Consider the following 25005-nt stretch of genomic DNA (forward strand, 5'->3'; position numbering starts at 1 on the left):
TGCCTGGCCCAGAATAAAATGCTTGATTCTATTTTTGTAGAATGCTTAAATGAGAGATAGGTGACCTTGAAGAAGGTTCTGGAAGCATGTGGCTAGGAGTGTTAGGGGACCTAGGTTCTGGTCCTGGTCTCTAGTTAACTTGCTGTGTACAACCTGAGGCACTTCTCTGTACAGTGAGAGGCTCACACTCCATAATCTCTTGTTTTCTGTTTTCAAAGTCTAGGACTTTTTGAATTTTCATGGTTGAAATTCTTTCTCCCTTCCAAAATGAATGAATGAATGAATAAATAAATAAATAAAAGGCAGCCAACATTATAATATCAGTTCTGGGCCACCTTTTTCACTAGAGGTGAAGTTCCCACCTAAGCTTCTTGTGCAGTCTTCTCCCTCTCCACCAGGTAACCTCACACTGATGTTGATGATTCTGAATAAATAAGTAAAATCTTCTCTGAACCCTAATATAATGTCTCCCACATCTATCCAAGTAAGCAATGCCTTAATAGCTTCCCCTGCCCAGTTTTGGAGAGAAATGAATATTTGTTCTGCTTATGCATACAACCATCTCCATAGCAACCAGCTGTGCTTTAGGGTGAGCCACAAACCGCTTTGGGTTAAGGGGTGGTAGGTGAAGGAAATTAGCATCTTAGGGTCTAAAGAAAGCACTTTAGAAGGAGCATCCTTCTTCCAAGCCTGGAGTTTCCACACGCTGCTCTCAGGGTATCCATCATGTGGTCCCTTGGCTTCACTTTTCCTCTGGAGACGTCCCTTGTGGAGCCCTCCATCCTTCTCCTTTCACACGCACTGGCATAGCTGCAATCCTGGGGTTTCTTTATCACCACTTCAAAACCTCCTTTGCTTCTCTCCTGTCTGCATATCATGTTTCCTGGATCCTGCACCTTCATTTTTTCTTGGTTTATGGTTTTATTTCGGTGGTGCATGGGAGATAAAATTTCTGAGACTGCTTAGGAGAAATTTAATGCCATGCAGCTTCCCGATCTTTTTGTATGTGACCAGATTTTTTCTTTCCTCTCTGGTGGCTTTAATATCTTTTCTTCATCCTCAGTGTTCTGAAATTTCCCCATGAAGCACCTTGGTATCGGGGACCCATTAATCTGGAAACTTATATCTTTCAGTGCTGAAACATTTGCTTATATTAATTCTGTGATAATTGCCTTACTTCCAATTTCTTTCTCTTTCTGGATCACCTGTTAATTAGATGTTGGATTTCCTGGACTAATTGTCATTTTTTATCATTTTCACCTGTTTTTTAAAAATTTTATTTATTTATTTGACTGCACCTGGCCTTAGTTGTGGCACGTGGGATCTTTATTGCCTTGTGTGGGATCTTTAGCTGCGGCATGTGGGATCTAGTTCCCTGACCAGGGATCGAACCCAGGCCCCGTGCATTGGGAGCACGGAGTCTTAACCGCTGGACCACCAGGGAAGTTCCTCACCAGTTTTTTATTCTTATTCTTTTTGTTCTGCTTTCTAGGAGATTTCCTCAATGTTATTCACCATCCCCCCAGTGGAATTTTCTCTTTCTCTTTTTAATTCCAAGAATTCTTTTTATTTTTTAAAGAATTCTTTTTAAAAAAAAATTTAATAGGAGCCTGTTTCTTTTTCACAGATGCAGTATTTTCTCTTATTTCTCCAAGGATAATTGTAGGGTTTTGAGATATCCTGCTCCTTCCTAAATTGCTTCTGTTTCACCTGAGCCCCTTTCCCCCAGATTTTTTTGTTGTTGTTTTGGGGTCCTCATCTTTTTTATTGGATGCCCTGGCTGCCTGGAAGTTTCACGTGCATGGGCCTGGTGTGTGGCAAAACCATGGAGGGTGTCTGGGGGACACCTAGCTCTCAGTCTGTTCTTGGGCTGTACTGTTCCATCAGAGAGGAATCCTCTGAGCTCCAGCCTGGGTGGTAGAAGCTGGGCTGCCAAAGTTCAGGAAATTGAGTGGGAGTAGGAGGTGTGTAGACCTTTACTTAATACCTCTGTTTTCCATCAGCATCTTGCCCGTGGTGAGGCCTTGTGTTCTGGAATTTGTAGCTGTCCAGATCCACTGCTCTTCTCTCTTGTGCTGGGGAGTGAGGGTTATATCTGGAGGTTCTGACTATTTCATATGCAGCATTCAGTCAGTGCTTCCATTTTTAGCCTGACTTTGAGCCCCACTTTCAGAAACAGCTGGTATCCCCAGTACTGGAGACTTTCTGGGCCTCTGCACTAGGGGGCAGCCAGGTCCTGCTCACTCAGGTTTCAGCCTTCTCTGGCCTGGGGAGTCAGTCACTACTCACCCATCGGCTCCTCAGCATTGCAAATTTTGTTGCCTTCTCTCCTTTTCTCTTGTCTTGTTTAAGTCGTAACAAAAGCCCTTAGTCATTTCAGTGCTGTGTTGGGAGGAAGGGAGGTGCAGGGTGACTTCATCGTGTATGCACAGCATTTCAGAGTTTACACAGCCCATCCACATCCGTCCTCTCATTTTATCTCCACAAGAGCCCAGTGGACTAGGCAGCGAAGGAGGTTTTTTCCGTCACGTTTAACCAGAACCCCAAACATAATTCCTTAAGCAACGTTTAAACAGAAGTGAACAAGTGTTGGAAACAGAGGTGAGAGGTGCTTTCACGGCCATCGCCCCTGCTTCCTCATGCTCCCCACGTGGAATTTAATGAGAAGTGAAATGCCATTGGCAACATGGGCCCAGCGGGAAGAGGAATTTGGAATCAGGGCTGCTAGAAACAGCTTGGGTCCAACGCACCTGCAGTAAAATTGCTTTGATGTAGTAACTGATGATGTGAAAATTAAAAGTTGAAAATCAAAGGCAAAGCCTGATGGTGGTGGGAGGCACTGAAGGAGGCCTCTGGGACTTCTCCCCTCTCTCCTCAACTCCTGTTTTTCTTTTCAGGCCTATCGTTTCTGCTCGTTGCCATGAATGTCTGTGTGTGTGTGTGTGTGTGTGTGTGCATGCGCATGCATGTATGTACTTGGATGCATCTGTGTATGTGCATGCATGCATCCAGGCGTGTGAGCACACATCTGTGTGCATATGTGTAGTTTGTATCCATCTGTGTCTGTGTGTGTGCATGCATTTGTAGGTGTGTTGGACAAGAGTGACAGTTTGTGAATTGCAACTTGGTACAGTGGAAAAGCAAAGGATGTAGAACTGGATTCAAGGACACCCATACTCATTGCATCTTAGGCAACTCTCTTGCTTTCTCTGTGTCTCTGCTTTCTTATCTGTAAAATGAGTTCATGATGTCAAAGCTGGATACCACATTTGAGGAAGGGGTGGTGAGAGTTCTTGGAGCGCTATATGGGGAAATACTTTGTAAAGTGTCAAGGATCATGCAAATGTCAGTCATTCATTTACTCACTCATTCATTCATTCACTCATTCACCTGAGACACACTTACTGAGCATTTCCTAACAGGTCCACTGTTCTGAGGAATACACTTCCTCTTGAGGGAAACAAAGACACAGGCGCCTAGATACCCTGTGCAGAGAGCCTAGAAGGGCACTGAGCAAGGCACAGTCCCCAGCAAGAGGAGGAGGAGGCCCCTTAGAGTTCAAGGCGGGAAGTGGAGGGCATGAGCAATTGATGTTGAGCAGACAAATTGAGGCAGGAAGCCTGCGTTAAACCCCCTTACGGCAGAAGGACAGAGTGTGAGGTGGATGTGAGAAAGTGTGACCTATCTGGTGATTTGCTGGGAAGTCAGTCTCAAGGTGCTGGGCACCATGATGCTCCGGTCCACTGCTGGCCCTCCCACTGGGGACAGTTGGGCAAACTCTGGGGAAGTGTTCACTCCAGTACTCATTCATGTATTCACTCTTGAATTTAACCAGCATTCGTTAAGCTCCCACTCTGCTAATCTAGTTGTAGACTCTGGGGATGCAGCAGCAGGCCCACCTGGTGGAGCCCAAAGCCATGTGCAGGGTCCCCGTTAGCAGTCTAACCCCTAGGCACACCCTCCAGACTCAGGCTGACTGTGAAGGTTCTCCCAGAACAATGTCACTGCAGAATTTTATGCTGTTTTTTCCCCTTCCAGAGGAAGCTCTGCCAATGACTTTTACGATGCTGAATAAAAAGGCTTTTTTTTCCCCTTTAGATATTTTTATTCCACCTTTAAAGGATGTACAGTAAGGGTGAGAACATCGTAATGCAAACTCTGCAGTAAATAACTCTTGGATCCCTTTCTCATGCCAGCAGAAGGACAAAAGGACAAGGCAAGCTGGAGACTGGCCTCCTCGCCTTCCTCATCTTCACGGCTAAACTACAAGCAGGTGGGGACAGTCTGTCTCCACTGCTCTGGATGGGGGTGGCAGTCCCTCCCTGTGGCCTCTGGGGCCCGTGTGTGCCCCTCTCCTTGGCCTAAGGGTCCTTCGTCACCTACTGTGTGTGCCACGCTGTGCTAAGCACTTCACACTGGCTTAGCACAGCGAGAGGGATGAGTGGTCAGGACTCTGGATCTGGTCTGCTTGACTGTGTCTCCTCTCTCCTCTACCTGCTAGCTGCATGTGAGACCTTGGCCAAGTAACCTGACCCCTCTGTGCCTCAGTCTCCTCATTTGCATAATGGGGTCACAACAGTGCCTACCCACTAGAGTTGTTGGGATGAATGAATAAATTCATGCAGGGAAAGCACATAGAAGAGTGTCTGAGATATAGAAAAATGTTAATAAAATTTAGCTATTATTATTATTATTTCATCTTTTCATCACCTGAGCTGGCCCTGGCCTGTGCCTGTTTTCTCACTCAGATGAAGGGTATCCAGCCTCTTGTTTGAGCCTTTGAGGAAGGGCAAGTTGAGTGGCCTGCCTGAGGTCACCCAGTGGGAGAGCAGGGGTCAGTGGCGCTGAAGGCAAAGACCCCTTCTATAAAAAGCAGCCCCCAGGAGGCTTGTGCAGTGCCTGAAAGTTCTCCTACTCCTGAGGAGTCACTCTGAGGTTTTCCTCTTGCAGCTGGAAGGCAGGTCAGGAGGGTGGCTTCCCCAAAGCCAGTGTTGCCCCAGCACGGAGCCAGGGTCTGCACTCAGCTATCTCCACTGACTTTGGTCCCGGTCTTCGTCTTCTTTGTGGGGAAGCTGTTGACCATGGACCCATCTCTTTGGGGGCCTTAGACTTAGGAGGTTGCCCCTTGTCCCCTGACCCAGAGGGGAGGGGTCCCTGGGCGTAACTAGTGGAGATTCAAACCCTTGACTCTAAGCCGGGCTGTCCCACGTGTCGTTGGTGGCAGAAGTGGGGAGGTGGCCGGGGCTGTGAGGTCCATGATGACGCACGCCTGTGGGCTCTGCTGGACTGAGAGGCGCCAACCACAACCGTTTTTTTTTTTGTGGAGCACAGGCTCCGGACGCGCAGGCTCAGCGGCCATGGCTCACGGGCCCAGCCGCTCCGCGGCATGTGGGATCTTCCCAGACCGGGGCATGAACCTGGGTCCCCTGCAACAGCAGGCGGACTCTCAACCACTGCGCCACCAGGGAAGCCCCACAACCGTTTTTAATGAAGCTGTCAGCTGGGCCACGGGGGCACAGGGAGAAGACTGGGCAGAAAATCATCAATTTAAATAGATAATGAGTCAAAGCCTTGGGTGGGGTGAAGGCCTGGGGATCAGCAGGGCAGCATTGGAGGAAACCAGAGGGGAGACCACGGCACAGACAGGCTCAGCTCCAGTGACCCAAACCCCACCCTACCCTGCTGCAGTGGCTTCCCTGTGGCACTCAGGCCAGTGCAGCAAACTGTCCTCAGCATCGGCTCTATGCCAGGAACTGAGCTAGTGCTGGGAATAGAGACAGGAGTAAGATGCCTCCCTGCCCTCAAGTAGCTCAGTCTGAAGGCAGAGGCAGACATATAAGTGGTCAATTACACCATCATGTGGAATTGGCTGAGAGAAAAGCAGATAAGTTCCAATTCTGGAACTTGATGGCCTGAGTTTCCATCTTGACTCAACTCCCTCCTAGCTTTAGGACCTTGTGTAATTTACTTACCCTCTCATTGCCTCAGTTTTCCCATCTGTAAAATGGGGTGGACCATAACAGAATTGTGACTATTATTGCTGTATAACAAACTCCCCAAACTCAGTGTCATGAAACAACCACCATCGTATTATGTGTCGACAGGTTCCGTGGTCAGGAATTTGGACAGGGCACAGTGGGGACGGCCTGTCTCTGCTCCACAATCTGGTGCCTCGGCTGGAAGACTTGAATGTCTAGGGATGATGAAAGTGGGTGGGGCTGGAATCATCTGTCACTCACATGTGACTCCAAGGCTCAGCTTGGACAATACGAGCAGAGCCACTAGCGGCCTGTGCATGAGGCTTGGACTTCTCAGGGCCTGGTGGGTTTGGAGAGGGAGCATCTTGAGAGAGGAAATGTCTGGAAAGCAAGAGACCAAGGTGGAAGCTGCATGGTCTTTTATAACCTACCTGGGAAGGCACATCACATCACTGCTGCTGCATTCTATTAGTTGAGGCAGTCACAACCTACCTAGGTTTAAGGTGAGGGGACAGTTTTAAAACTGTCACTCTACTCATAGCATTGGATAATTAAATTAAATGAGACATGTAGTGGGTCTAGGACAATGCCTGTAAGCACCAAATCAACGTTAAGTATTATTATAATTAGTGCTGCTGTGGGGAGGAGGTGGTAAGGAAAGGCTTCAGGGTGAAGGGTGATATCTGAGCAGGATTTTGAAGGATGAATAAGGGTTTGCTATGTACCACCTAGGGGACACAATTCAGGTAGAGGAAACAGCTTAGGCAAAGTCAAAGAAGGCTTGAAACCATGACGTGTTCAGGGGAACCATGCGTAATTTGGTGCTTTTGTAGCATTGAGGGCAAGGAAGAGCATGACTGAAGTTACGTTGGAAGAGTGGCAGGGTGACAGGATCCAAAGCAGCATCTTGTGGGCCCAACTGAGAAGTCCAGATTTTGTCCTGAGGGTATCAGGGAGCCATGGAGGGTTTCAAGCAGGGGAGTGACATGGCCAGTTTTGTCAGAAAGATCATCCTGGCAGCATTGTGGAGGATGGGTTGGAGGGATAAAAGTGGAGGCTGGGACCAATGAGAAGGCCACTACAGAAAAAGATGAAGGGGGCCTGACCTAAGGGGTGTCTCAGTGAGGATGAAGTGGGGGAGTTGGATGCAGAGCCATTTAAGCTGTAACATCAACTCAGTTAGGGATAACTAGATGTGGAAGGAGAGGGAGTGGTCCAGGAGAGGCTCAGACCTGAGGCAGGAATGTCAGGCTGAATGTGGGTGATAGTTGTAAACATCGATCTTGATCCTGAGAATGGCCAGGGATGCATGGCCAGCACTCAGTACTAGGGCCAGGCCTGGTCCTGCTGCCTCACTGGAGGATGACTTCAACTCACCTCTGAATCCTTCCAAACTGACTTGGGCCGTACTGCTTGGTCTCTGATTGGCTGTGGGGATGAGGGAGAGAGAGGATTTGAGGGTACTCCCACTTGAGAGCAAGGGCCATATCTTTTCCCTCATGTGCCCAAAGTTTGTCTCTCTCCCCAGAGCCTTTCCCTGGGCTGAGGACCAAGTGTTGGTGATCTTGGCTGGGAGTGGCTTAGGGCCACAGAATGGCAGAATTCTAGAATACTGCAATGGGAGAGCCCTGAGAAGCCCTAAGTCTGGCCCTAGACATGACTGGGTTTGAGCCCTGGCTCTGCTTCTTCCTGGATGTGTGGATGGGGCCCTGTGCAAGGTAGAGGCTATACCCTCACCTTTCCCACAGGATAGCTGACCCCTCACAGTACCGGGACCACAGATGGGAACAAGTGAGGAATGAATAGTGCTGAGAAATCTATCTATCTATCTATCTATCTATCTATCTATCTATCTATCTATCTATTTATCTATCTATCTATCTGTCTATCTCCTGTTATAAGGAATTGGCTCCCACAGTTACAGAGGCTGAGAAATCCAAGATCTGCTGGTGGCAAACTGGAGACCCAGAAGAGTTGACGGTGTGAATTCCAGACCAGTGTTCCAGCTCAACAGTCAGGCAGAGAGAGAGAGCGAGAGCAAATTCTCCCTTACCTTTTTGTTCTATTCAGGCCTCCAACAGATTGCATGAGGCCCTACAACATTGGGGAGGGCAGTCTATCAATTTAATTCTTAATCTCTTCCAGAAACACCCTCAGAGACACACCCAGAATGATGTTTAACTAAATATCTGGGCACCACGTGGCTTAGTCAAGCTGACACAGAAAATTAACCATCACAAAAGAGATTGCTAAGGGCCACCCAGCAAATTAGTGGCAGACCCAGAGCAGGGTCTGTCCTGGGCAGAGGTTTCTGCCAGTATCTCTAAACCATGGCACGAGGATAGAAGTGGCCTCCTCCCCAGAGAGGGTGCTGCCTCTGCAGCCAGTGGCCCTGGGTTCTAGTTCTGGCTCTGCCACTTTCTAGCTGAGTGACCCTGGGCATTCACTTCCTGGGGCCCTTGTTTCCTTCCTTGTGCAGAGAAAGTGTTTTGTGAATCTGTGATTTGTTGAGTGACTGTACTGCATGTAACAGCAGGATGAGGGGACCTGGGGCAGGAGACTGATACTTAGTAGAGTACAGCATATGGGTCAAGAGGTGGGTGCTGGAGCCAGCATCTCAGAGCCACCAACTCTGTGACCTTGCAGGAGTTACTTGCCCTCCCTGCACCTCTGTTTCCTCATCAGCAAATGGGGATCCAACGAGCTAATGCATTCTCATGGCATGGAGCTCATGCAAACCCTCCAAGAATATTAGTCATTAGTATTTGTTGAGAGCCTACCATATGCCATGCATTTTATTTACATAAAATTCTCAGCTCATCAAATCATCCCAACAGCCCCAAGAGGTGGTGTGTCAGAGACAAGACTACAGGCTCCCAAGACCCTGTTTCCTTTCCCTCCTGGACACACAGCCTGCCCTGCAGTGGGGCCAGGTAACCTCAATCTGCCCAGTGGAGTGTGAGCGATGTAATGCATGATGCCTCTTCCAGGCTGGCCCCTCAAACTCCCTTTGTGAGGCTCCATGTATTCTCTTTTTCCTCTTCTGCTGGTTAGCTGGTGTGAGGGTGTCGGGGTGGGGGCGGCGTGTAAAGCAGTGGCTCTCAGGCGGAGTAATTTTGTTCCCCCTCTCCCTGGGGACATTTGGCAATATTCAGAGACATTTTTGGTTGTCACAACCCCTGCAACAAAGAATTAGCCATCCCAAAGGTCAATGGTGCTAAGATTGAGAAACCCTGGTCTCGAGAGTCCTGAGGCCCTGGGATACTCTGAAAAGAAGAGCCTGGGTTCCTGAATGGCTGTATGGAGCACAGCTCTCCTTGCCCCCAAGGAATTAGACTGGAAGTAAATATATCTTTAAACCACCTGAGATTTGGGGGATTATTTTTTAGAACAGTTGGCTTGCCTTGCTATTGTTATGCCCAGTTCATTGATGAGGCAACTGAAACACAAGGTCACAGAACCTGTAAGCGACAAAGTGTGGGTTTGAGCCCAGGTTTGCCTGGCTGTGATACCTGTGTTTGCTTCAGAATCAGTGCGGCCTCTTTTCAGCTCCTGACTCTAAGGAGAAACCTCGTCGTCATTTCTGTCCCCTCTGTCTGCATCCCCTAGGGGATTTTAGGTGGAGGCAGCTGCAGAATAAATCACCAAGTTGCTGCCAGGGCTCTCCTGCTCTGAGGCCTCCTGCTGTTGGGTGAAGCATGCTCCCCAGAACAAGCTGGCTGTGTCCCTCCTGGTCTCATCCCCAGGGAGCCCATGTTGGTGATCTGTGACAGCAGCCCCCCTTTAAAAAGGGCTGGTGCACACCCACTGCATGTACCCACTGTCCTCTGCAAAGAGCCCCTCCCATTACACTCTGCTCTCCTAAGCCAGCCCCCGCCTGCTCCAGGTTTGAATTTCCGGGCAGGTATCTGGAGGCGTCTGGGCTCCCTGTTAATTTCCTGGCTTGGCTTCCTGAAAGGGAGAGGGCTCAGACGTGGCTGCCTGGAGCGATGAGGAGATAGCAGTGTCGGCTCTGGCGTCCTGCCTGTCTGCAGGGGCACCAGTGCCCATCAGCCCGCTGGAGGAACCCTGTCCTTGTGGTGCCACCATGCAGAGGAAGTTGAGGGTGAGGGCTGCAGGTGGGCTGCAGAGCCTCATCTGGGAAAAGGCCGTGTTCAAGCCTCCAAGAACTGTATGTGTGTGTCTGAATGTGCCTGGTGGTGTCTTTACCTATGCCTCTGACCCCAAGAGTTGTAGGAGCCGCTAACAGGTTATCTGGCACAGAGGATTTTTCTGTGTCCTTGCACGTTAGCATCCTTCCGACACATTTCAGGGAGGGAGCCCCTCCTTTATTGATGTAACTTACAACAATGAACTCAAGCCTGTACCAGTGCTCTGATGGGTAGGAGGTCCTTCCTTCAGTCTGTTCCACGTCTCTCTTGTTGCAGGTTGGGTCCATGGTCTCGATTTTGTGGAAATAGATCACATCTTTTTGCCTTCCTGATGTAAGCCCTTCAAGTACCTGAAAATAGAAATTGAGTGCTTCTCTGAAAATACTTCCCAGATTCTCTTTTGCAGACCAAGCAAACCCACCTCCCCTAACCTTTTTTTCCACCAATAAGGATGACCGCTGGGGAAATGTACGGTAGGAAAAAACGTGTCTTCAAGGTTCCTCTCCTTATCTGAGTTTCTTCTCTCCTCCTCTAAAAGTCCTCATTGGTATAGGAAAAGCACAGGCTTTAGGATGTGCTTTCCTACTCATGTGTGGTCATTTATGAGCTGGGCAACCCCAGCCAGGTGACTTAACTGCTCTGAGCAAGGCTCAGATCCTGCATTTTGCACCAAGCAGGTTATAGACCAGATGCGCAGTAAGTGTTTATTTCTTCCGCCTGCCTTTTTACTTTCCTTCTCTCCCACCAACTCTGGGAATCAGGTGCTCCTGCTCTCACCCACCTCTCTCCTACTTTCTCTCTGGCTCTTGGCTGCTGCAGCCAAACCTGATCTGCTGGGTGCCAGGTGGGCAATGGCCAAGAGTGTGGGGGAAATTAACTATATCCCGGGGAGGGATGCCAGGCACCAGCTGCAGGGCAGGTGGACATGGGAGAAGGCTTTCCCTGTTGCCTCTGCTCCAGAGCCCACTCTCCACCCCCAGGTCATTGAGTCACTCTCTTGGCACCTCTGCTATGGGTTTCTGTCAGTCGCAACACCTCCTCTGTTAAAGCCCTGACCACAGCCCTGCTGTCATCAGAATGTGGTATGGTGTGGGGTCACTTGATTCCCCTACAGCAGAATGCTCCAGGAGTCTTAGACTATTGTGGCCATTTTCCAGATGGGAAAACAGACTCAGAGAGGGGCCATGATCTGTCCAAGGCCTCCACCAAAGTCAGGTGAGACCCAGGTGTCCTGATTCTGGTCCAGTGCTGTCTCCACTGTGTTACTTAAAAGCGGAGGCTGGGGCTTCCCTGGTGGCGCAGTGGTTGAGAGTCCGCCTGCTGATGCAGGGGACACGGGTTCGTGCCCCGGTCCAGGAAGATCCCACATGCCGCAGAGCGGCTAGGCCCGTGAGCCATGGCCACTGAGCCTGCACGTCCGGAGCCTGTGCTCCGCAACAGGAGAGGCCACAACAGTGAGAGGCCCGCGTACTGCAAAAAAAAAAAAAGTGCAGGCTGATTGTGACACTTACTCCTTTGGAGGCAGGAGATGCAAAGGTCCCTGAATACAGTGAGGGCACAGGGGCGCTGTCTAAAGAGTTGCCTCTCTCTTTTCAGGATAAGGGAGATGGCCCAGGCTTCCCTGAGCAAAGGAGCCCTCAGGAGGATGGCAGCTCATTTTCCTGAGGCTGGGCCCCCATTAAGTTCTTACACCTGCAAGCAGCCTTTCAGATTGGCCACTGCCACTGCTGTCCGTGTGTCACATAAATCCTCACAGAGACAAGAAGCAATTAGGGAGGAGAGAGAGAGAGAGGGAACGAGCAGAGATTCAGAGGGAGACGGAAAGAGAAAGTGAGAGAAAGAGAGGGAGAGATGGTAGGATACAGGGAGAAACACATTCAGATACAGAGACAGACAACAGGACAGATGGAGAAACAACAGAGTCTGAAGAGAAGACAGAGAAGGAAACATGGAAAGCGAGTGTGAGACAGAGGGACACGGAGAGATGAACAGGGTGAGGCAGAGAAGGAGGGAAACAGAGATATTCAAAGTGACAGATGGAGAAGAGGGAGAGCATGGATGGACAGAGACACACACACCACACACGCACGCACACACCACATACACTCACACATAGGGAGGCTGGGTTAGAAAAAGAAATTGAATTGAGTTAAAAAAAAGAAAAAGAGACACAAAGATAGACATGAGGCAAACCAGGGGGGCCAGACAGATGAGTTTTCTTTCTGCAAAATGTAGAAGTTTTGTTTTTGGCCGCACTGCCCCGCTTGTGGGATCTTAGTTCCCCAACCAGGGATTGAACCCAGGCTCTCAGCAGTGAAAGCACTGAGTCCTAACCACTGGACCACCAGGGAATTCCCAAAATGTAGAGTTTTAAACTGGTTTGGGAGTGAAAGGGAAGATGTGGTGTTTATTCTGTGAATCATGAAATAATCGGCTTGGGTGGAGGAGAGTTTAAGGACCAGAAAAAATTGTGTGGAAGTTTACATTTTCCACACACTCCTGAGCTGTGCAAAACCCCTGTGAGGCAGGACACGCAGGGACCATTGTCACTCACATTTTCAAGGTAGAAAAGCAGAGGATCAGTGATTCCCCAGGCCTCCAGTCACCGAGATGGGCCTCACTGAAGAGCTTGCTCGCTGCCCTGGTGATCTCAGCAGTGTCTGGGGAAGGCTCACCCTAGGAGCCAGGAGGGCGTTCAGAAGCTCTTCTGGATCCCGGCCCGGGGTGGAGGTGGAGGGCACTGGAATCATGGTGAATTCACAGCTCATGCCAGCCCTTCACAGCAGGGGTGTCCATGGCTGGAAACTTGCCTCTTCCCTTTTGTGAGTCTGAACTCTCACTGTGGGTAGTTTTGAGCGTGGAGTGCTCAGAATGAACTGTGTGCTTCACATCTACCTACAATCCCAGCTACGATTCAACACCCGCTTTTATCTGAGATGAGATGTCCAGTGCCTCAGGGACTTTGAGGAGTGGAAACTTCCCTCCCCCACTCCCTCCCCACCTCTTTCTTATTCATTTTTCAAATATTCAGTATGCACCAGGCAACTCTTGTAGGTATTAAGGAATATGGCAATGAACAAAACCAATAATAGTAATAATAGTAAAACAACCCCTGTCCTCAAGGAATTTATATTTTAGAGGGGTTGACAAAAACAAAATAAATTTAAAAGATAGCATTATTAATGATGGTACATGCTATGGAGGAAGACATAAAGCATGAGGGGAGATTGGGGGTGCTGGTGGTATAATTCATGGATGTTGGCTGGAGGGCCTTACCCGGCAGGGGACATCTGAGTAAAGATCTGAAAGAGTGGGGGGAGTGTGCATGTGCAAAGGCCCTGAGGCAGGAGCAGGCCTGGCAGGGGTCAGGAAGAGCAAGCAGGCCAGTGTGGCTGGAGCAGAAAGGATGCAGGGGAGAGTGGTAGGCGATGAGGGCAGAGAGACAGGGAGGAGCAGAGCACGCAGGGCCTTGCAGACCATTGTTGCGACTTTGGCTTTTGTCCCAAGTGAGATGGAGCCATTGGAGGGTTTAGAGTGGAGCAGTGCCCGGACCTGACTTCAGTTTTCACAGGATGCTCTGATGGCTGGGTCGAGCCTTGTATGCAGAGGGCAGGAGCCAACGCAGGGAGACAGTTTTCGGCATTAGTGAGGTTTCTCGAGGTGCCAGATGAAAAGGCACAGTTCCTGCTCTCAGAGCATGTTGTACTTAGCAGAAGGTGTGGGGGTCACGGGGACAGGTGACCTCCACCTCTACGCTGCGTGAGGGCCTCCCCCTCCTCCCCACATCTGAGGAGCCCCAGGGCCCTTGATTCCTCTGAAGTATCTTGGCTCCTTCCATTCCTCTCTCTTTTTTTTTTTTGTGGTACGCGGGCCTCTCACTGCTGTGGCCTCTCCCGTTGCGGAGCACAGGCTCCGGACGTGCAGGCTCAGCGGCCATGGCTCACGGGCCTAGCCGCTCTGCGGCATGTGGGATCTTCCCGGACCGGGGCACGAACCCACGTCCCCTGCATCGGCAGACGGGCTCACAACCACTGCGCCACCAGGGAAGCCCTCATTCCTCTCTTTAGAGGAGGCTCTCTTTAGTCCCTGAATGAGTGAGTCGAGCTTTTTTCTACTTTGGAGCCTTGTACAGGCTGTCCCTCTACCCAGAACACTCCTCTCTAATCCTCTTTTGTAGGCAAACCCAACTCAGCTTTCAGGTCTCAGATACCAAGTTACTTTCTCGGGGGGCCTCCCCTGATCCCTGATCACATGCCTTATTTATATAGCATTCATGATTTTTCCTTCAGTGCTCATCCTGGGGCAGAGACAGGAAAGGGAGAAGGAGGGAGAGATGCCCACGGAGGGAGAAGTGGATGGGAGGCATCTGGTGTTGGAAGGGTCAGGGATGGGCTGCTTCTGCAGGATGGGGAAGACTGGGGCCAAGGACAGATGGACCTGCCAAGGGCACGTGTGCATTGAGCTGTGGGCAGGGCCTGGACTCTGTCCTCCTGACTTGAGACAGTAAGATGTCCTTGATGATACCTTTTGTTCCCTTCTTATCTTTCTCCTCTGCATTCACAAGCAGGACAGGGGAGAAAGCCAGGGAGATGGGGTCCTGAGAAAGTGAGATGTTCCCAAGCACACAGTGGGGCCTGGACTTGGGCAGAAACACCAGCACCCATCTCCCAGCTGGACCCTCTCCCGTCGAGCCCTTTCTCACACGCAGGGGCCTGGCACCAAGGACCCCTCTTTTCCCTCCTTGCTCACACCCTTCCCAGCAGCTGGAGAAAAGGAGGGACTTGCCCAGCCTGGGGTCTGTCCCCTGTTGCCTCTCCGCTGCCGTGGCAAGGGGATTGGGCTGTTCCCTTCCCTCGTTTCCCTCTGCTCTCACTCTTCCATCGGGGGCGCACAGCTCCCAGCTCTCCTGGGGGCCTGGCAGACCTGTCACATCCAGAGAGATGAGGCTGAGTGTTGCTGGGGCCTGGTGGTGCCATCGCTGGTGGAGACAGCAGGTGATGGTGGCCATGAGTGATGTCGAAGCACTCGGGGATGAACCCCGCCTCCTGGGGAACTGGGGAATCTCACCTTCAAAACCGTCTTGGAAATGGAATGTGACCGTGGTGCCATCGCTTAAGACAAATAAGACCTCAGGCCAAATGAAATCAGGGAGCAGGCTTGAAAGAAGTCAAACTCCCTTTTCTTCTTTTTTAGTCTCCTGCTTTCAAGTGTCCAGGGCACTCTGAGTTTTGAAGGCATCTGCTTGCTCTCACTTAATCCTAGAAAGTGAGTGTGTCTTGGAGACCAGGGCAGGGAGACCAATGGTTGTAGGTAATGAGGAAGGTCAATGGTGGTGAAAGACAATTTTTCCTGGCTTGGTCTCAGGCACTTTGGTTTTGCTTTCACTTTGCTGGGAGAAGATCTGGTGTAACGTTCTCCTTATTATTTATGTTTCTTCATTATCTAGCCACTTGAGATAGTTCCAGTCGGTGCTGGCTTCTTGCAGCAAGCATGAGAGTGGAACAGCAGAAAGGACACAGGCTAGGAGCTGGGAGATTGGACTTTGCCGTGAAAAGCTATGTGATCTTATGTCCTCACTTGTCCTCTCTGGTCCTTATGTTTGTAGGGCTAGGTTTGACCAGAGGACCTCAGGCCCCTGGGTGGACGTGGCAGGTCAGTGTGGCAGAAGGATGTAGCCAGACTCTGGAAGGTAACTCTGGATTCTGTGGGAGGTGAGGCCTCTGGCTGCTACCAGGCCCTGTGTGTCTGCTGTCTTCTCACTCTGGTGAATTCCAGGCTGGCCTCCCCTCGCCTGGCTCATCTCCCCCCGCCCCTGGGCATCCTCAGTGAGGCCTTGGTCCTCATCTGTTTCTCACTCCCTGATGGGAATTCCCTCCAATGCAGCGGTGGCCTGCACGAATCTCAGCTCCTCCAGAGCTGGGAAATACTTCATTTAGCAGACATGAGGCTGCTGATACATGCCTCTGTCTTACTGACTCCCCGGCCAGGGATAAGTGTAGGAACAGATGGAAGTGTCAGATTTGAAGAAGGATGCTTCTCTCCTAGACCTGGATATCCCTTAGTGGTGGTGGTGGTGGTGGGCGGGGGTGGGGGTGGTGGTGGTGGGGATGGGCTCCCTTGGGGGAAACAGGCTGAGAGGGATGCAGTCTGTGTTTATTCATCCTGGGCTGGTGGTAGGAATGAGCACCAGGGGTTGGAAAATAGGGCGCCAGTATTGGCTTAGTTTCCTCCTCACTCTGAGCATCTCTCTCTCTCTGGGCCTCAGTCTATCTGTAAAATGAGGGGGTTGGATGACGTCGATATTCTCAAATAACTGTTCATGGGCAGCTGCATCAGAGTCACCCGGCTGCTTGTTAAAAGTGAGGAGGACCAGTGCTCTCTGTAGGCTTTTAGCATCAAAACTTCTGAGTAAGGGCCTGGGAATCGGTATTTTAATGAATTCCACCAGGTGATTCTGTTGCATGTGAAGTCTGACCATGGCTGGAGCAGATGAGCCCAGGGCCCTCTGGCTGGAGTGTATCCCAGCTCGTCTCCCTCATGCCCTGGCATGTGACTGAGTGTTCGGTGCCATGTGCAAATGTTATGTCGTGTGAAGTCCTGTAGGAGGATCTAGGGAGGTTTCTCTCTGTCTTTCTCTCTTTTTTTTTGTCTGCGCCATGAGGCATGCGGGATCTTAGTTCCTTGACCAGGGATGGAACAAACCTGTGCCCCCTGCAGTGGAAGTGCGGAGTCCTAACTACTGGACTGCCAGGGAAGTCCCTCTCTCTCTCTTTTTAAAAAAATAATGGCACGGCTCTTTTTTAATCAGAAAAATAAGCCGCACATTTTGGGGAGGGAGACCTTAGGGGAGAACCAGATGCCTCACCTAGAGATTCCTTAGAAGGCAACAGTCACACCTTCGGGTGATGCTGAGGGAGAGGGATAGGCCTTGTTCTGTGTGACGCTGGAGGCAGACCCAGGACTACAGGTGAGTGTTGGAGGAAGGAATTATTTTCCTACAGGAAGAGCTCTGCAGGCGCCTTCGGTGGTGGTGTGCACCCCATCAGTCAGGGAGTGTGGGCTGATGATGTGTACTCTCCTGGGGAAAATGTGCTAGAAGAGCCTCAAGCAGTTGGTGGATTTGAAGACATTTATGAAGGCCCCTTTCAGGTCAGAGCTGCTAGGATTCCATAAAAGTCAGGCAGCTTTGCCTGCCTAAGATTTAAAGCAATGTGTGCACGTGTGCATTCACACACATACAAAGAGCCATTCGTGTGTGCAAACCCCCAGATACCTGTGTACGCGTACACATGAGTACACGTTTGCCTGTGTGACACACAGGCCTCTTCCCATGGGCAGTGAGTGCACACTGGCACAGAACACGAACACGTGCATAAACACTACGGACAGGCTGAGGTTCACACACCGCATACGTCTGGCTCAGCCTTTTCCCTCTGGCTGTTTGTTCCCCTCCCCACCAGAGCCTGGGGCCTCCCTGTGCAGCTTCCACGCTGGTCTCCAGAGTCAGAGCCTTGTTTAATTTCCATTAGCTCTCTTATTTCTGGCACCAAATTAAAAGTGTGACCAAAAGTTAATTATTCTAATTCAATTTGGCCCTAATGCGGAGCACGTGGTGATGGGAGGCCCTGGCAGAGGTGGGCCAGGTGTGGGCAGGAGGAGGCGACCTCAGGCTTTAATACATCTTAATGACTCTTTCAGGAAAATACCCCGAAGCCTTTTCTCTCTGCCTGTTTCCTGGCCACTCCGGGCCCAGCCTCCGGATTTCCCAGAAATCTCAGGGTGCTTTTGGGAGCTTGGCTTTGGGAAATATTTGAGGAGATAGCAGGCCAGAGCAGAGGTGGAAAGGGGTGTGTGTGTGTGGATGCTGAAGGAGAACACAGTCCAGACTCTCATGTCAAGAAGCCTCTGGAGGGCTTCCCTGGTGGCGCAGTGGTTGAGAGTCTGCCTGCCAATACAGGGAACATGGGGTCGAGCCCTGGTCTGGGAAGATCCCACATGCTGCGGAGCAACTAGGCCCGTCAGCCACAACTACTGAGCCTGCGCGTCTGAAGCCTGTGCTCTGCAACAAGAGAGGCCGTGATAGTGAGACGCCCGCGCACCGCGATGAAGAGTGGCCCCCGCTTGCCGCAACTAGAGAAAGCCCTCGCACAGAAATGAAGACGCAACGCAGCCAAAAATAAATTAAAAAAAAAAAAAAAAAAAAAAGAAGCCTTTGGAGGGCCAAGCCAGAGCTTCTGTCTCGAGGTTACGCTACTGAGGTTCCCTCTGAGCCTTCCTCCTTGGACGAAGCAGACAGAGATGAAGATTACTGCCTTTGCTGGATGCTTGGGAACAGCCAACCCTCCTTTCCTCCAGCGCAAATTGCTTTCCAGATAAGTCTCCTGCTTCTGCCTGCACTCCCCGCTCAGTCTTGTCTGTTCATTCTCCACCCTCTCCCGCTCAGGAATGTAGCTTTCCCTAGTAACCGATCTCCCCCAAACACGGAATCCCGTCCCCACATTTGGTCATGGGGCCCTTGTTGGTTGCTGGGGCTTGGATGAGCAGGGGGGGGGTCTGAAGGAGAATTAGAACTTTTGCCCTGAGGGCTTTCTGTCTTGCTCAGGAATCAAGCCTGGGCCTTTGGGAGATCCTGGACTGATGGAGGAAGTAGCATCTTAGTGGGGAATGATAGATCAACAGTCACAGACTCCAAGGTCTTAAGACTGCTTCAGAGTATGAAGCTGATGTCAAGCCGCTAGCTGAAGTTCAAGTAGCTTCCGTAGGATTCTTGCCTGTTTGCACCCCCCCCAGGGATTGGAGCTCACTACCTCCTAAGGTCTCTCTCTGACCACATCTTCCTGCATGTTGAGCCAGGATCTGGATCCCTGTAACTTTCCTCCCATTGGTCCTACAGCTGCTCTCTGGGGTCATACAGGACAACCCTGCCCTCTGACAGTCATAAAGTATTTGAGGATAATGTATAATGTCCTCCGCTGGACCTCTTCTTCTCCAGGGCAGCAGTTCCTCAGCTGTCCCTCCCATGGTGGGGTTGCGAGTCCACCTGTGGTAGTCAGAATGGGCTAACTGCTGTGATCCACCATGTCCAAATGTCAGTGGCTTCCCTCACATGACAGGAGTTGACTTCTGTCTCATGTAACTAACTGTTCAGTGCAGGCATTCGGCAGGTGGCCTTCAGTGCAGTAATTCTGCATCCCTGTTTCCTTGCTTCTTGGGCTCTGCCCTCCTGTAGGACCTTCAAGTTCTCTCCATTTAGCCAGTGAGTGGGTCATGTCTGGAGGTGATGCAGATCACTCTTGTCCACACTCTGTTGGCCAGAACTCAGTCACATGACTGCCCCTAACCACAAGAGAGGCTGGGAAATATAGTCTGGTTGTGCGTCCAAGAGGAGATGGGAAATGGTTTGGTGAACTAGCTGGTCCGTACCGTACCATCCTTAGCTCACCCTCTACAAACATACTTCAGCTTGCCCATGCCCCTCTTAAGTGTGACACTCAGACATTAAAAAAGAAAAGGGGGGCTTCCCTGGTGGCGCAGTGGTTGAGAGTCTGCCTGCCGATGCAGGGGACAAGGGTTCATGCCCTGGTCCAGGAAGATCCCACATGCCGTGGAGTGGCTAGGCCCGTGAGCTATGGCCTCTGGGCCTGCATGTCTGGAGCCTATGCTCCGGAGCAGGAGAGGCCATGGTAGTGAGAGGCCCACGTACTGTAAAAAAAAAAAAGAAAAGGAAAGAAAAAAAAAATGGTGTAGGTGTAGCCTGACCAGGTAGCAAATGAGCGGTCACCATTTCATGAGCATCTAGTATGTTCTAAATGGTGATGTTCTAGAACCAGCTCAAATTGGCTCCTGAAAGCCAGTTCAGCACATCTCTTCCCAACTCTGTTCTCAGTGATGCCACATTGGTAGTTGGAAATGGTCCATGATGGGATTGTTGAAATCAAGGAAATGGGCACATGTTATTCAGTTGGCCAAAAAGTTCGTTCGGGTTTTTCTGTAAGATATTAGTGAAGGCTCCCCCTTCCCCCAGCCAGCACCCAACATTCTGGCTTTACCTGTCATACTGCAGGAGCCTCGCCAAATCCCTATAGGTAGACTTTGTTATTTCTATTTTACAGTTTACGAAACTGAGGTCATGGGACTGGCCCCAAGTGCCATAGCTCGTACACAACAAAGCTGGGATTCTGACTCAGCTCTGCTTCAAAGCCTATGCAGAGAGGGGCAGACACTGACCACCCTGTTCTGGGTACATCCATTTCTTCCTACTTTCTTCAGGTGGTTGTTTTGATCAGAAGAGACGGCCCCAATCTTAGCTGCTGGCCTTAGCCATGCCTCCTCCTTTGTATTGGCCACTCCTCACACAGGGACCAGGTCTCAGTCTTTGTTCAGGAAAGCACCTGGCACACAGTGGAGGTTACATAAACTGGATCTAGTAAGCCCTGTCCTGGGGGAGCCTCCAGTCTGTGAGAGAGAATAGACCTTTCCTTGACACAGTCCCCAGTCTGATGAGGGAGGGAAAGCCCTGTCTCGGGGAGGTGCCCCAATCTGGAAAGGGATGAAAGGTCTCCACTCACAGAAGCCCCGATCTGAAGACAAGAGGAGTCTTGGCCTCTGTCCTTTGGGAGCTCACGGTCATGTGGTTAACTTCTTCCCCATATGGAGTTCCTAATCTGATGGGGAAGGACTTAGATCCAATGCCCTCATCACTGTGTACTGGCACTATGGGAAGTTTGGCTGGGAGTCTGGGGAGAGAAAGTTGTTAATTTGTAGGGGATGCTGACGGTATGCTCCTCCCCAGCAGCCAAGAGCTACTTGAGTCTGTATGTCCCAGCACAATATCTTCTCCTCCAAGAGCCCAAGCACCTGGGGGCAAGTCAGAGGAAGTAAATGTTCCACAAAAGAGATGCCCGATGTTTTCCCTCTGTCCCCTGGAGACTGAGCCTTCATTCTTCCGGCTCATGAGTGCATGTCCTGGATGCAGGGCCAGGGAGGGTTGTGGGCATAGAGGGTAGGGATGCCAGGCAAGAGGGGTTCTAGGCCTCCAGATGCTGCCCACTGGCATCCCTGTGCTCCTGCATAGCAGGTGCTGGAGTGTAATTGCTAGGAGCACTGATCTGTAACATGCATTCAGAGGAAAAGCAAGGAAATTGAGTTTTGTTCTTGATCCAATTAGGGAAAATACCAGAGATGGCAGGTTAGTGTGTCTGGTACTCACTGGCTCCTCCAGCCATTTAACTGCGCATTCTGGTTCAGCTGTATCACTCGAGTGAAGCAATGGGCACGAGGGGGTGACCCAGGAGCCTGTGGGGCTAATGGATGAATCAGGATGGAGGGTGAGTGGTGCCTGTAAGGGAATCTCTGGGATGAATGAGAGGTGGCCTGACTTTGTCCTTCACTAGGTGACTCTACCCTGGCCTGCTCACTGGGCAGCAGGTTTCTAGGTCCCAACCAACAGGATGGAATTTGGCAGAGTTTTTCTAAGCCCTAGACGGTTGGGCTGGATTTATATTTTCTGGTAATCCTTTCTCCTCTTATGCTTCCTCTTCTCTCTCTTCCTTCCTTTTTTTTCTCTTCTCCATTCTCTAGGAGTTATAAAGATGGTGAGGAGTGGAGAGGGAGCAAATACCAGCAAAGGATTTAGCATAAGTTAAGTCAAAGAGAGGGAGAAAGCAAGGGAATGGACCATCCTTGCTGGAGGAGGGTGGAGGGTGAGACTGGACCAATTGTGAAGGACCTGGGATGTCAGGGGCTGTGTCTTGTCCACTGTTGCATCTCCACTACCTAGCACAGTGCCCAGCACAGAGTAGGTGTTCAATAAATACATGCTGAGTAAATGAATGACATTGGCCTGCAGTCAATGTGGAGCCTGAACTTCAGCCAACTGAAGGTGGTTGAGGGGTAGAGAGTAGCATGATCCTGACATTTATCAAGTACCCTTGGGGGAAGAATTGAGGTTTGGGGTCCTTACCCTGGAGGAGCTCGCTGTCCAGCTGGAGAGCTAATCCACTCGTGCATGAAGGATTGTAAGGCAACTTATTTGAGAAATAGCACAGACTTGCTAAGGGGCTCCATAGTAAGGAGCACAGAGTTGTGGGATTAATTAGAAGAAGATTCTTGGAGAAAGTTGGGTTCTGATTTGAATTGATGGAGGGGATCTTGGAGGGCATTCTTGGTAAGAGGAATAGCAAGAGCAAAGGCAGGGGGAATAGGGGTTTGTTGGGAGGGGGAAGAAAAGAGACTGACCCATTGTATTTAATAAGATCCTAGAACTTGAAAGAGCCTTCAGTTTTTTTCAGGTCAGCAAACTGAGGCTCAGAAAGGGTAAATAGGAAACCCAAGTTCACACAGCAGATGCTAAGAGGACCAGAACCTTCTGTCTCCCAGTCCAGTGCTCTTTCCTCTACACCATACCACCAGCTCCCCTTTTGGGACAGAGCATAGAGGACAAATTTAACGAACTTAGTCACAGTGTGTCAAGGAAGGAGAAAGATCCCCCAAACTTTGATGCCCTTTCTGGCATTTGCATCATTCGAAATGTCTTGCATCTTAGTTTCCTTTTGGAGACACTAGAAAGATCCTAGGCATCCTGGGGGATGATGAGGATGGGGTTTGTGTGTGTGTACGTGTGTGTGTGTGTGTGGTGGACCGATGACTTGGTTGGGCTCAGAATTCTGACTCAGTTTGCCATAACCCTGGGCACCTGTCTGCTTGGCTTTGACCTTGACCATGGAGGAAGGTAGTGAGCCCAGAGCAGGCTCACTTGCTCCCACTCTGGGATTTGGGGACTTGGCTGGAGCGCTTTCTTTTTTTTTTTTTTAATTACATTTCATGTTTTCTTTTTTAATAGATCTTTATTGGAGTATAATTGCTTCACAATACTGTGTTAGTTTCTGTTGTACAACAAAGTGAATCAGCCATATGCATACGTATATCCCCATATCCCCTCCCTCTTGAGCCCTCCCACCCTCCCTATCCCCGCCTCTAGGTCGTTGCAAAGCACTGAGCTGATCTCCCTGTGCTATGCTGCTGCTTCCCACTGGCTAGCTATTTTACATTTGGTAGTGTATATATGTCCATGCAACTCTCACTTCGCCCCAGCTTCCCCCTCCTTCTCCCCCGTGTCCTCAAGTCCATTCTCTATGTCTATGTCTTTATTCCTGTCCTGCCACTAGGTTCATCAGTACCTTTTTTTTTTTTTTTTTAGATTCCATGTATATGCGTTAGCATACGGTATTTGTTTTTCTTTTTCTGACGTACTTCACTCTGTATGACAGACTCTAGGTCCATCCACTTCACTACAAATAACTCAATTTCGTTTCTTTTTATGGCTGAGTAATATTCCATTGTATATATGTGCCACATCTTCTTTATCTATTCATCTGTCGATGGACACTTAGGTTGCTTCCATGTCCTGGCTATTGTAAATAGTGCTGCAGTGAACATTGGGGTGCATGTGTCTTTTTGAATTATTGTTTTCTCAGGGTATATGCCCAGTAGTGGGCTTGCTGGGTATATTTGGAGCTCTTCATTTGACCTGTTAATCTTTTCTTCTTTCATGGTAAAAGTCCTCCCTATAATGATGGCTTTGGGGAAAGTTTTGCTTTTCCTTCAACTGACTCCCTGCTGGCCCAGACTTTGCAGTGTGCACATCGAGTTTCTCAGGGCTGATTCTGGCTTTGTTTCTGGGACCTCTGCTGTTTAAAAAGAAAAAGAACAAAGCTGTTCTTTTACTTCCAGGGAGTGAGTACAGTTTGCTAGTACCTCCAGAAAGATAGTGTTATGCAGAGTGGTAAGGAATAGACTACGAGGGCACTGCTAATTTCCCCTGATAGTGCAAGAAAAGTATCAGCGTCAGATCCTGCCACCAACTGTCTGTGTGACCCCCTTCTCTGAGCCTCAGTTTCATCTCTGGGAATGTGAAAGAATTAGACTGGATTTTCTCTGAAGTGCATTGAGTTTTAGCCATCTAGAATTCCATGTGTATGTCTCAATTTCTCCCTTGGTCAGAGATATTTATTGAAAACTCCTTTTGTACAAACACCCGCCTCTCCCTCCTCCCCACCACTATACATGGAATGACTTAAAGCACAGTTGCAATGAAATGTACCTCATTATACATCTCATTGCATGAGCAGTGAGAGGGGATGTTAGCATTAGCATCTTGGTGAAGGCCATGGGCTCTGGAGGCAGACCTCTCTGGTTGGAATCCTGGCTCTCCCACTTATTAACTGTGTAACTTTGGGTTAGTTGCATAATCTGCAGACCTCAGTTTCCTCATCTGTATAAATGGGGATGCTAATGATACTCATTGTACTGGGTGGCGAGTACATGAGGTTATCTAGGTAAGATGCTTAGCGCCAGTCTTGACACATAGGAGGCACTCATTACGTGTTAGCAATTTTTGTAATTATGATGACTGCTTTGCTGTATATCTCAGCGCTCTCCTGCCTAAATTTCTTTATTTCCACTCCCTCTGTTGCCCATAACTACAGTCCAGACCACATAGCATGGCTCACAGAGTTCCCTCTGACATGGGTCCTGACTGCATTTTGAGTTCCCAATCCCTCCTTCTTCCAAAAACCATGAAAACTTTACACTCCAGGAATGCTCAACTGCTAACAATTCTCTGAAATTATGACACCGATTCATTCTCAGATGTCTTTGTATAGCAGGTATCTTTGCCAGGAATGTCTGTCCTCATCTTGTTGTCACAGTCTGGTCCAGATGCCCCCTCATCTGTGACAATTTCTCTAACCCTTCACGCAGGGACAACCACTTTCTTTGGGGGAAATCGTGCACCCAGAACATACTGACATTGGATGGATTCTCTGGAATTGAGAGCATTTGCTTTATTAATCTACCGTCTTTACTGTGAGCCACTT

General features: G+C 49.9%; 1 long non-coding RNA gene across 1 annotated transcript in view; it reads left to right on the forward strand.

The window, feature by feature from the left end:
• The window catches only part of LOC132594106 (uncharacterized), a 171917-nt gene that overhangs the window by 14580 nt on the left and 132332 nt on the right, over window positions 1-25005 (forward strand). The window lies entirely within an intron of this gene.

Source organism: Globicephala melas, chromosome 20 (genome assembly GCF_963455315.2).
Source record: "Globicephala melas chromosome 20, mGloMel1.2, whole genome shotgun sequence".
Lineage (NCBI taxonomy): Eukaryota > Metazoa > Chordata > Mammalia > Artiodactyla > Delphinidae > Globicephala > Globicephala melas.